The following is a 12762-nucleotide window of genomic DNA, read 5'->3' as shown; positions in this document are numbered from 1 at the left end:
CAAAACTGCACCATATGAATACAAGAAAAATGCCTGTTTGTTTATAAGTGACTTAAAGCCACAGTGTGTAGGATTTAGTGTCACCTAGAGGTGAGGTTGTAGATTGCACTATGCATCACCAGTCTTTTTATTTTTAATTGTTTGTTGTTTTATTTTTTGTTGTTTCGATCAATAATTGTGATTTCATGTTGTGTATGTATATGTATGTATATGTTTAATTTTAAGTTCCATTCATAGTTTGCCTCATATTTGGACCAATATGGTATTTTGTTGGATATGGTGTTGGATTTGTTGGCAGAGGTAGTGGTGAAACCACAAACATTTTGAAAACTTACATCTGTAGAATGTAAAATAATGCATGGAACCACTTGACAGAAAATTTGTAAATTAGTTTTGAAGGAAAAAAACAATAACAATCTCATATCCTTTATATAAATCACTTTACGTGTGTGGCGGTACCCACAGCAAAGACTGCACCAGCACTCTCGATGTCGTGGCTCTCTGTGTGGGTGAACGATTAAATCTATCATGAATCATTGATTTACGCCACTCATCTTGGTCACATCGTCAGCCATTTAACACTTAAAACACTTTAAATTTAACACTTAAAAAATTAATAATGAAAATAAAACTACTTTTTGGTTCGTGGACGATCACAAGCCAGCGTTTGAGGTAGATACTGTTACTCACTGTATCAGAGTGTCTGGAATCACAGCATTAATTAGTCTAAGTTAATACAATACAGAACGTGAATCAATAAAACAAAAAATAAAATGATCAAAATATACGATAAATATAATTATCTTAACACTGCTGGGAAACAACATAAGTTTAATCATTTTAGCACAATCACACAGCATTTTAAAAGCATTTTTTAATTAAAATTCTTACAACTTGGTCACTACTCTTCACTCAGGCAACGACTGGTACCGTTGCTAGTGCAAGTAGACTATATGCTTCTAAATTCCACATTTTATATTGAATAAGTATAATATATACTTATTTCTGCCAGGACTTTTTACTGCCTGTAATGCAGCTGTCATAGAAAGTGTTGCGAAATGCTCTTTGCAAGATTTGCATATTACAAATCAAAGCGTACATCTCAGCACATGAGAAGTTAGGACAGGAAGCGTAGCTTGGTGTTGATGGATATCTGATGACGTGATCGCTAGTGTTGTCTGTGTGAATTAAACCCAGGTGTGTCAATTAATATAAGGATACCTATCATCCAGCAACACATCTTACTAACTGCTTGTCAGGGGTGATAACATTCCGTTTGTCACTGCTGATGGCTGCCTGAGGCGCCTTTGATGAGAACCTCAGCTGTGACCAGGTGAGTCACGGGTCCATCACTCCTCTGTGGCACTGAGGACTGCAGATCCCTCACCTGTGGCCCTTTCATCTGCACCTGTTCAAACACTAAATTAATGCCTATTGACAACAAAAGAGCAGGATTAGTGTTTGGCGACTTGGGGCTTTTGCAGGTTGAAACAGAAGACAGATATTTACATGTAAATAAATAAACTAACTGCAAAAATTCATTTTCCCCCACACATTAACATTGTTGAATTCAGATTAAGTAGGGGTGCACCAGTAATATTGGATCAGTATTTACACCAGTGCTTGGTTTGTTGAGCAGTTGGGTAATCAGCCAGATGTCACTGATCCATATAAAATCATGAATGTGATGACATGCTGCAAACATTTATCACCATTTGTAGGTGGAATGCCTTCAGGAAATGAGTTGCATGCAGTCTAGGTTCAATGAGCTGTGTGACTTTTTTTGCACGCTTCCCTCTATTTATGTATTAACAAATGCTAAAAAGTTTCAAAAAATATATATTATAAATTTAAATAAGGGGGAAATGATCATAAACACGTCAACACAGACATACATAAAGGCATTAAAGAGCATTAAAGCTAGAGTGTGTAATATTTAGTGACTTCTAGTGGTAAGGTTGCACATTGCATTATACCATCACCAATCACAACTTTGATACTGTTCACGTTTTCACTTCTTTAGTGACGTGCATTCAGGCTCTGTTGCCTTCTCTTGTGAAAAGCAATACAAAGGATCTTCCATTTAACATTAAAGGGTAAATCCACCTCAAATCACCAGATTTAAAAAAATGTTCCAGACTGACCATCTCGTTTTTTTGTTGTTGTTTTTTTTATGCTTTCACCAAATAATGTTATTATTCGCAGTGAACAACATAAAATTTTCACCCTTATGTTTTAATTTATTTTTGATTTATTGGGGCTTTTTCCATTCGTGACTTTTTTAAATTAATTTTTAATGCCACATAAATCTGAATATTTTTCTTTCAGAAAAAATACATAGTCAACAAAATATTTCTATAACATGAGAAATAACTACCAAAATTTAAAACACATGATGTGCTTCAATGTGGAAATACAGAGGACCAAAGCTATTCCAAAGCACAAATGATTTTTTTCTTCCAGTTTTCAGCAAGTTATAGACTGACAAATATGCAACTCTGAATCTTCCTTTATAGTAGTTGAAGACATCTATTACTTCAGAATAACCCCTGAAAATTTCAGGCATCTAGAAAGAATCATTTAAAAGTAATGATTTATTGAACTTAGCTAGCCTTTCCTGTACAACTCGTTTTTACAGTAAAAGCAATGACATACACCATTTTTAACCCTCTGGGGTTACGACGGCTGGGACCAAGCTTTACTAAATTATAAATAACTTTTTAATGATATGAGATAGAAACTTACTTCTTTTTGCTGAAAAGTTAACTCCACGGACTTTCGATCCACCATCTGCCATCTTTGTACTCCTCATAGAAGCTGTGTGATGACATGCGCAATGTGAGTGTCCAATCGGAATTGGTTCACCGTCACATGGTTTTCCAAAATCCAATTGTAGGGTAGATTTACCTCACGTGATAAATCAAAGATCATTTTCAGGAGTGATATCTTACTAGTTGACCCGTTTGAATAGCTCCCTAACTCCTCCAATGCGCCCTGCACCATTACTGGCAGCGAAAGTGAAAGCAGACAGAGAGCCTCGCATGACAATCTCATGTGCTCAAACAAAGAGTGTGTAACTATCAGGATTGCTCCACTAGTTTGCATTTGAATGTTACCGGATTACTCTGTGGCTCTCTCCCTCTGTGTAAAGCACTTGTTTACCATATCAAAGAGGTGAGGGAGAGGGGCCGCTCCTCAGGCTGGAACATAAACGCATAGACCATTTTGTAAATATTGCTCAAAATGTGCATTTGTGCTTATTGTTTGAACTTTTTTGTTGTACAGTCTTTCACACAAGACCTCAAATTACCTTTATAAAGTGTCAAAACAGTTGTTTATTATAGTTTGCTGTGTGGTTTGAATAAATGTGTGTGGAAAATGATTTTTCGCTTTACTTTTTTCTTTGTTATTTTTGATTGTAAACCTTTATTACACTTGTAAAACACAACAAAACATATATATTATGAAAGAACAGGTTGTCCTGAAAAAAATGAGACATAAAACTTGATTGTGGGATGCAGGGAGAGCTGATAACAGCAATAATAAAACATTTATGCCAGGCGAGTGAAGTGTCCAAAAAAATGCCCTCGGACCCCAGAGGGTTAAAGCCCCAATATCTTAAAACCCAATAAAGAGAGAAGGTTAAAATTTTGTGTGTTAATTACTGTGAACAATAACATTAGTTTGTGAAAGTATAAAGCAAATTGGAAATAGTCAGTCCAGAGGCCTATGGTGATTTCTCATGGACTGACCCCAAACTTATATACACTAAACTCATTAAACAAACATTCATTACGCTTCATTTTTCTTCAGTCTTTCAGCCTTGCTGCAAAATGCTAAAAGTGAAGTAAGTTTGTTCCTTTTAGACAATTGTATCAACACGTGGTGCAACATGGTGGCCTCTATGAGGGGGCTCGCCCCGCTCCCATTCTGCACATTCTAAGCTCATGAAAACACATGAATTCATTGTTACATGTAGTTAGTTATACACTAATGAATAAGTGGTTATGAATGCTATATTCCATTTATGCAAACACCACTAAGTCTTACACATTGGAGCATTAACGTTCATTCAATCCATCCATGCCTTTTTGAAGAAAAATATCAGATCTGTGCATTTAGAACATTTACAACAACATAACAACATGTTCCTATTTGCCACAGAAATTCCGGCTAGTAAATCATGAGCGGAAACGAGCTTTGCTAACTTCTTGCAAACTGTCCCAAAAATAACATTTGGCAGCAGGAAGCAGGCTGTTGGACAAGCCTGTTGGTGCATACTCTTGTAAGGGAGAGGTTGAGCGACTGAGGGAAATCATTTCTTTGTTACTTGTGAGGGGTAAAGAAAAATAGATTAAATGTGTCTGATTTGAGCTAAAACAAACACTGTGTGTGGCAGGAGTGATGAATGAATAGTCCTCACCAGTTGGGACACAGAGGGGGTTTTTTTTGTCTGTTTGAAAGCAGACCCTCACTCCTCCTCCACCCCTAAACCCCTCTGTTTGTCTGTGCTGGGGTCCTTTAATGCCCACTGATCCACATAATCAGGGACAAAATTGGGGAGTTGGGGGGAGTCCATGCAAGCAGTTCTGACAGTAGATTCCAAAGAGCTGGTAGTGGATAATTGAAGGAGGCATTAAGACAACAACGGTGATGGCTAATGCCAGACTGTGTTGGTCTCTCAGGTGTTTCCAGCTCCCTGGATGACACGGCATCGCCGGACAGCCACGGCTGACGTGGCAATCACAGCATCATTAGTGGAGTGTCAGCTGCAGGAACACAATGTGCATTGTCTGTGGGCTTAGCCGGTCACCAACAAGACAGCCATCACATGGCTTTATCTCCAAAAAGACTTGTTTAAACTTGCATTCGACATGCAAAGTCCGCTTCAAATCTGGTTGTTGGACCTCAATTTGACCTAGTTCAACCATTCTCAAAAACAAGCTTGCGTCTTGTGAATTTTGCACAAATTTTGTACCAAGACAAAGACAGCTCTAGAGAGAGGCTTGACAGGGCAGTACCCCCTCCGCAAAGAACTTCATTAGCAAAACCCCACCAGGAAATTGACATTTGTCACAAAAAAAAATCCAATCGTGTCATCCTTAGTTTCTTCTATTCTCAGTCCAATCTGATCCTATAGTCCCTCCAGTTTGCATAGTGTCAAAGTAACAATGTCTATGCACAGCACCGAGATCAACTAAGTTCACATCACTCGCACAATTTATACATTTTTATTTAAATATTAACTTCTTATCAGATCCACTATGGTGAATCCATATCAGATCCATTCGTTTTGTTTTTTGTCCTCCACGCGCTCCCCACTAAACTCAGTTTGCTGAACAATAGCTGTCACCCAACAGTATGTCCATGTAAACACACCTCATGTCAAACATTTTGTTTTCTTTTTGAACAGACAGTTAGTGATTTTACTGGAGCTGGGTGAAAATCGAACAGCGTAGGGACAGAATAAAGGGGCAGTAGCTTTGGCAGAGTGAGGAGAGCGCTGTGAGTGACGCAAAAGGCACATTGAAGCAATCAGATCATTCAGACTGTAGAAATCCGTCAGCAATTCGGTTTGAAACCAGCTCCGTTTTAGGAAATATCACGTTTCATATTTTGTTTTGTTTTTTTAGGTGGGGGGCCAAGGGGTTCTGTTCAGACTATCAAAACAAGCAGTCTAGATACAATCTAGATATGCTAAAAATCTGATTTGGGCAGGCAATCTGAATGTGTCCTAACAGCCAATGTGTATTTATTGTTCTGCAAACATTTTCCAAATTTGAACTGTTGTCCCATCTAAAGGGTAATTATTTAACCAGCAGTGACTATTGTTCATTCTATCTGCTGTGCAATATATATAATAATATGTATGAACAGTACTTGCCATTTGAAATTTTCTTCAAAATCATCTACAGCAGGTAATATAAGATTTGAACACATCACCATTTTTCTCAGTAAATATGAGTCTTAAAGTGCTACTGACGTGCAATTTTCTCCAGATGTCAGTAACAATACAAGTAATCCACACATACAAAAAAAAAAAAATCAAACCATAGATGTACAAAAATTAAATTATGTGTAATAGTCTGAAATGACAGGAAAAAAATATTGAACACCTGAAGAAACGGAGGTGCAAAAAGGCACGGAAAGCCAAATGACCAGCTAAAATCTATTAATAATTATAAAGCAATCCTGCTCCTTGTCAGTGCAAATTAATATCAGATAGGTCAATCCCAACTGATGTTCTCTAAAAAGGTGTCTCATTGCCAAGGTATCATACAAGAAATATCTCATGATGGGTAAAGGAAAGAGCTGTCTCAAGATCTACAGCCTCAACACTGCATTTAATCTATTATTAGACTCTATTGGCTTTGCTCAAAAAGTAAATGAGTCCACCCACCACTTTAATCATATCTTAGATCTTGTTCTGACTTATGGTATGGAAATAGAAGACTTAACAGTATTCCCTGAAAACTCCCTTCTGTCTGATCATTTCTTAATAACATTTACATTTACTCTGATGGACTACCCAGCAGTGGGGAATAAGTTTCATTACACTAGAAGTCTTTCAGAAAGTGCTGTAACTAGGTTTAAGGATATGATTCCTTCTTTATGTTCTCTAATGCCATATACCAACACAGTGCAGAGTAGCTACCTAAACTCTGTAAGTGAGATAGAGTATCTCGTCAATAGTTTTACATCCTCATTGAAGACAACTTTGGATGCTGTAGCTCCTCTAAAAAGGAGAGCTTTAAATCAGAAGTGCCTGACTCCGTGGTATAACTCACAAACTCGTAGCTTAAAGCAGATAACCCGTAAGTTGGAGAGGAAATGGCGTCTCACTAATTTAGAAGATCTTCACTTAGCCTGGAAAAAGAGTCTGTTGCTCTATAAAAAAGCCATCCGTAAAGCTAGGACATCTTTCTACTCATCACTAATTGAAGAAAATAAGAACAACCCCAGGTTTCTTTTCAGCACTGTAGCCAGGCTGACAAAGAGTCAGAGCTCTATTGAGCTGAGTATTCCATTAACTTTAACTAGTAATGACTTCATGACTTTCTTTGCTAACAAAATTTTAACTATTAGAGAAAAAATTACTCATAACCATCCCAAAGACGTATCGTTATCTTTGGCTGCTTTCAGTGATGCCGGTATTTGGTTAGACTCTTTCTCTCCGATTGTTCTGTCTGAGTTATTTTCATTAGTTACTTCATCCAAACCATCAACATGTTTATTAGACCCCATTCCTACCAGGCTGCTCAAGGAAGCCCTACCATTATTTAATGCTTTGATCTTAAATATGATCAATCTATCTTTGTTAGTTGGCTATGTACCACAGGCTTTTAAGGTGGCAGTAATTAAACCATTACTTAAAAAGCCATCACTTGACCCAGCTATCTTAGCTAATTATAGGCCAATCTCCAACCTTCCTTTTCTCTCAAAAATTCTTGAAAGGGTAGTTGTAAAACAGCTAACTGATCATCTGCAGAGGAATGGTCTATTTGAAGAGTTTCAGTCAGGTTTTAGAATTCATCATAGTACAGAAACAGCATTAGTGAAGGTTACAAATGATCTTCTTATGGCCTCGGACAGTGGACTCATCTCTGTGCTTGTTCTGTTAGACCTCAGTGCTGCTTTTGATACAGTTGACCATAAAATTTTATTACAGAGATTAGAGCATGCCATAGGTATTAAAGGCACTGCGCTGCGGTGGTTTGAATCATATTTGTCTAATAGATTACAATTTGTTCATGTAAATGGGGAATCTTCTTCACAGACTAAAGTTAATTATGGAGTTCCACAAGGTTCTGTGCTAGGACCAATTTTATTCACTTTATACATGCTTCCCTTAGGCAGTATTATTAGACGGTATTGCTTAAATTTTCATTGTTACGCAGATGATACCCAGCTTTATCTATCCATGAAGCCAGAGGACACACACCAATTAGCTAAACTGCAGGATTGTCTTACAGACATAAAGACATGGATGACCTCTAATTTCCTGCTTTTAAACTCAGATAAAACTGAAGTTATTGTACTTGGCCCCACAAATCTTAGAAACATGGTGTCTAACCAGATCCTTACTCTGGATGGCATTACCCTGACCTCTAGTAATACTGTGAGAAATCTTGGAGTCATTTTTGATCAGGATATGTCATTCAAAGCGCATATTAAACAAATATGTAGGACTGCTTTTTTGCATTTACGCAATATCTCTAAAATCAGAAAGGTCTTGTCTCAGAGTGATGCTAAAAAACTAATTCATGCATTTATTTCCTCTAGGCTGGACTATTGTAATTCATTATTATCAGGTTGTCCTAAAAGTTCCCTAAAAAGCCTTCAGTTAATTCAAAATGCTGCAGCTAGAGTACTGACGGGGACTAGAAGGAGAGAGCATATCTCACCCATATTGGCCTCTCTTCATTGGCTTCCTGTTAATTCTAGAATATAATTTAAAATTCTTCTTCTTACTTATAAGGTTTTGAATAATCAGGTCCCATCTTATCTTAGGGACCTCGTAGTACCATATCACCCCAATAGAGCGCTTCGCTCTCAGACTGCAGGCTTACTTGTAGTTCCTAGGGTTTGTAAGAGTAGAATGGGAGGCAGAGCCTTCAGCTTTCAGGCTCCTCTCCTGTGGAACCAGCTCCCAATTCAGATCAGGGAGACAGACACCCTCTCTACTTTTAAGATTAGGCTTAAAACTTTCCTTTTTGCTAAAGCTTATAGTTAGGGCTGGATCAGGTGACCCTGAACCATCCCTTAGTTATGCTGCTATAGACGTAGACTGCTGGGGGGTTCCCATGATGCACTGTTTCTTTCTCTTTTTGCTCTGTATGTACCACTCTGCATTTAATCATTAGTGATCGATCTCTGCTCCCCTCCACAGCATGTCTTTTTCCTGGTTCTCTCCCTCAGCCCCAACCAGTCCCAGCAGAAGACTGCCCCTCCCTGAGCCTGTTTCTGCTGGAGGTTTCTTCCTGTTAAAAGGGAGTTTTTCCTTCCCACTGTAGCCAAGTGCTTGCTCACAGGGGGTCGTTTTGACCGTTGGGGTTTTACATAATTATTGTATGGCCTTGCCTTGCAATATAAAGCGCCTTGGGGCAACTGTTTGTTGTGATTTGGCGCTATATAAAAAAATTGATTGATTGATTGATTATTGTTGCAAAACATACTGATGGCACTAGTTAAAGAAGGATTTCTACACTTCTGAATGTTCCAGTGAGTACTGTTGGGGCCATAATCTGAAAGTGGAAAGAACATCATTTCACCATAAACTGGCCACGACCAGATGCTCCTCGCAAGATTTCTGACAGTGGGCTGAAAAGATTATCACAAGAGTTGTCCAAGAGCCAAGGGCCGCTTCAGAAAGACCTGGAATCAACAGGTACATTTGTTTAAAAGAAAACAATAAGTAATGCACTCAACCGCCATGGCCTGTATGCACCTCACCACACAAGACTCCATTACTGAAGAAAAAGCATGTTGAAACTCGTTTCAAGTTTGCTGCACAACATTTAGACCAGCCTGTGAAATACCGGGAGAATCTACTGTGGTAAGATGAGACCAAAACTGAACTTTTTGGATGGCATAATACACACCATAAATGGCACTTCACATCACCCCAAAAACACCACACCAACAGTGAAGTTTGGAGGTGGGAACATCATAGTGTGGGGCTGTTTTTCAGCATACGGCACTGGCAAATGTCATATAATTGATGGAAGGATCAATGGGAAAGTACTGAGACATTCTTGATAAAAAATCTACCAGGGTGGACATTTTATTAAAAGAATGATCCCAACCACACAGCCAAGGAAACTCTTAATTGGCTTCAGAGAATCAAAATAAAGCTGCTAGAATGGCCCAGACTATCACCTGACTTGAATCCAACAGAAAATCTACAGAAGAACTAAAGATCAGTTCATAGAAGAGGTCCACAGAACCTTCAAGATTTGAAGAATGTTTATATGAAAGAATAGGACAAAATCACACCTGAGCAATGTATGTGACTAGTTTCTCCATACAGAAGGTGTCTTAAAGCTGTTATTAACAACAAAGGCTTTTGAACAAAGTATTAAATAAATTTTAGTAAGCGTGTTCAATATTTTTTCCCTGTGTCTTTCTATTTTATTACACATAACTTTATTTCTGTACTCATATGCTTTGGTTTCTTTGTATGTGTGGATTACTTGGGTTGATCTCGACATCTGGTGACTAAGTAACTCATTTCACCAAGACACAATTCTCCGGAGCCACCACTGGCGAGTGAGCAGAAATACAGAGGTGCAGGAAATTTACCCCTTTTCTCTTAACAGACGTGCCTGAAGTGGATTTCGTGCGACATTCTTCCCACAGTGTGATGAGATACAATCTGACATAATAGAGATCACGAGCCCCACACATTATAATTCTTTCTCATCCAGTGCAATGACACTTTAGCTCATAAAACAAAACAGTTCTGCCAAATGTCATGGGAAGATTGATGATTACTGTCGGCTCCAGTGTCATGGGAATATATCTATCTTGTGTAATTTGCAAGCTCGAAGAGCAATAACCACAGATAAGATCAATATTTAATGAAAGTGTAAGTGAAGCTTAAGGGTTGTCACTTATGCCTCTGCTCTTAATGACATGTCACATTATTACACTTATCAGACTGGGTCAATCTTAACTGCAATTTCTAGCCTCATTTCTTTTTAATTCATTACAAATGTTGAACCATTTCTGTCATCCACCTCTGTGCAAACACTCAAAATCTGGCTGCTTTTAGAACCAACTCAAACTACACATTCAAGTCTATTAATTTAAAGATTGTGAACAGAGGTTACCCCCCCAACACACACATACACAAAGTCATTGACACACCCCCAATGCTATTTATACCCGATACTGTGCCTTGGCACATAATACTTGCCATTTACAGTAGTGTTCAGAATAATAGTAGTGCTATGTGACTAAAAAGATTAATCCAGGTTTTGAGTATATTTCTTATTGTTACATGGGAAACAAGGTACCAGTAGATTCAGTAGATTCTCACAAATCTAACAAGACCAAGCATTCATGATATGCACACTCTTAAGACTATGAAATTGGGCTATTAGTAAAAAAAAGCAGAAAAGGGGGTGTTCACTGTAGTAGTAGCATCTGCTGTTGATGCTACAAACTCAAAACTATTATGTTCAAACTGCTTTTTTAGCAATCCTGTGAATCACTAAACTAGTATTTAGTTGTATAACCACAGGCATTAATTTTGTTGGTTTTGTTAGATAATATCTGTGCTAATTCTTTGTTTTATGTTAGCTATTAAGTATTTGTGTTATTTGTTTGGAAGTTCTGAGAAATATGTTAAGTTTTACTCTATCATCTGTCCAAGTTTCAGATACAGGGAGAGCTCCCCTGTTGGTGAGAGCCAGTAACATTAGAAATATGAGACTAAATCACACCCATGTTAACACCCACAAGGTATAAAAAGTGTTGTATGACTCATTTTAGGGGCCTTTCACAAGATGGACACTGTCACACTGTCTGTGGGGGTCCCAGGCCTGGTTTCTAATGTGACCTTGAATAAACTCAAAATGAGGAATACAATGGTTTGGTTTTTGGTAAGGGGCAGAATTTTACATAAAAAAAAAAAAAAACAGGTAGAAATAACAGTTTGGAACCAAGATTTTGCTTGTTTACTAGTGTGCTTGGGGTCATTGACTTGTTGAAACACCCATTTCAAGGGCATGTCCTCTTCAGCATATGGCAACATGATCTCTTCAAGTATTTTGACATATCCAAAGTGATCCATGATACCTGGTATGCGATATATAGGCCCAACATCATAGTAGGAGAAACATGGCCATATCATGATGCTTGCACCACGTTTCACTGTCTTCACTGTGAACTGTGGCTTGAATTCAGAGTTTGGGGGTCGTCTCACAAACTGTCTGTGGCCCTTGGACCCAAAAAGAACTATTTTACTCTCATCAGTCCACAAAATATTCCTCCATTTCTCTTTAGGCCAGTTGATGTGTTCTTTGGCAAATTGTAACCTCTTCTGCACGTCTTTTATTTAACAGAGGGACTTTGCAGGGGATTCTTTTAAATAAATTAGCTTCACACAGGCATCTTCTAACTGTCACAGCACTTACAGGTAACTCCAGACTGTCTTTGATCATCCTGGAGCTGATCAATGGGTGAGCCTTTGCCATTCTGGTTATTCTTCTATCTATTTTGATGGTTGTTTTCTGTTTTCTTCCACGTGTCTCTGTTTTTTTTGTCCATTTTAAAGCATTGGAGATCATTGTAGATGAACAGCCTATCATTTTTTGCACCTGCGTATACGTTTTCCCCTCTCCAATCAACCTTTTAATCAAACTATGCTATTTTTCTGAACAATGTCTTGAGCGTCCCATTTTCCTCAGGCTTTCAGAGAGAAAAGCATGTTCAACAGGTGCTGGCTTCATCCTTAAATAGGGGACACCTGATTCACACCTGTTTGTTCCACAAAATTGATGAACTCACTGACTAAATGCCACACTATTATTGTGAACACCCCCTTTTCTACTTTTTTTTTTACTAATAGCCCAATTTCATAGCCTTAAGAGTGTGCATATCATGAATGCTTGGTCTTGTTGGATTTGTGAGAATCTACTGAATCGACTGGTACCTTGTTTCCCATGTATCAATAAGAAATATACTCAAAACCTGGATTAATCTTTTTAGTCACATAGCACTAATATTATTCTGAGAACTACTGTATTTGTAACAGGT

The sequence above is a fragment of the Thalassophryne amazonica genome, chromosome 16 (genome assembly GCF_902500255.1).
Source record: "Thalassophryne amazonica chromosome 16, fThaAma1.1, whole genome shotgun sequence".
Taxonomy (NCBI): Eukaryota; Metazoa; Chordata; class Actinopteri; order Batrachoidiformes; family Batrachoididae; genus Thalassophryne; species Thalassophryne amazonica.
Note: the sequence above shows the minus strand (reverse complement) of the source record.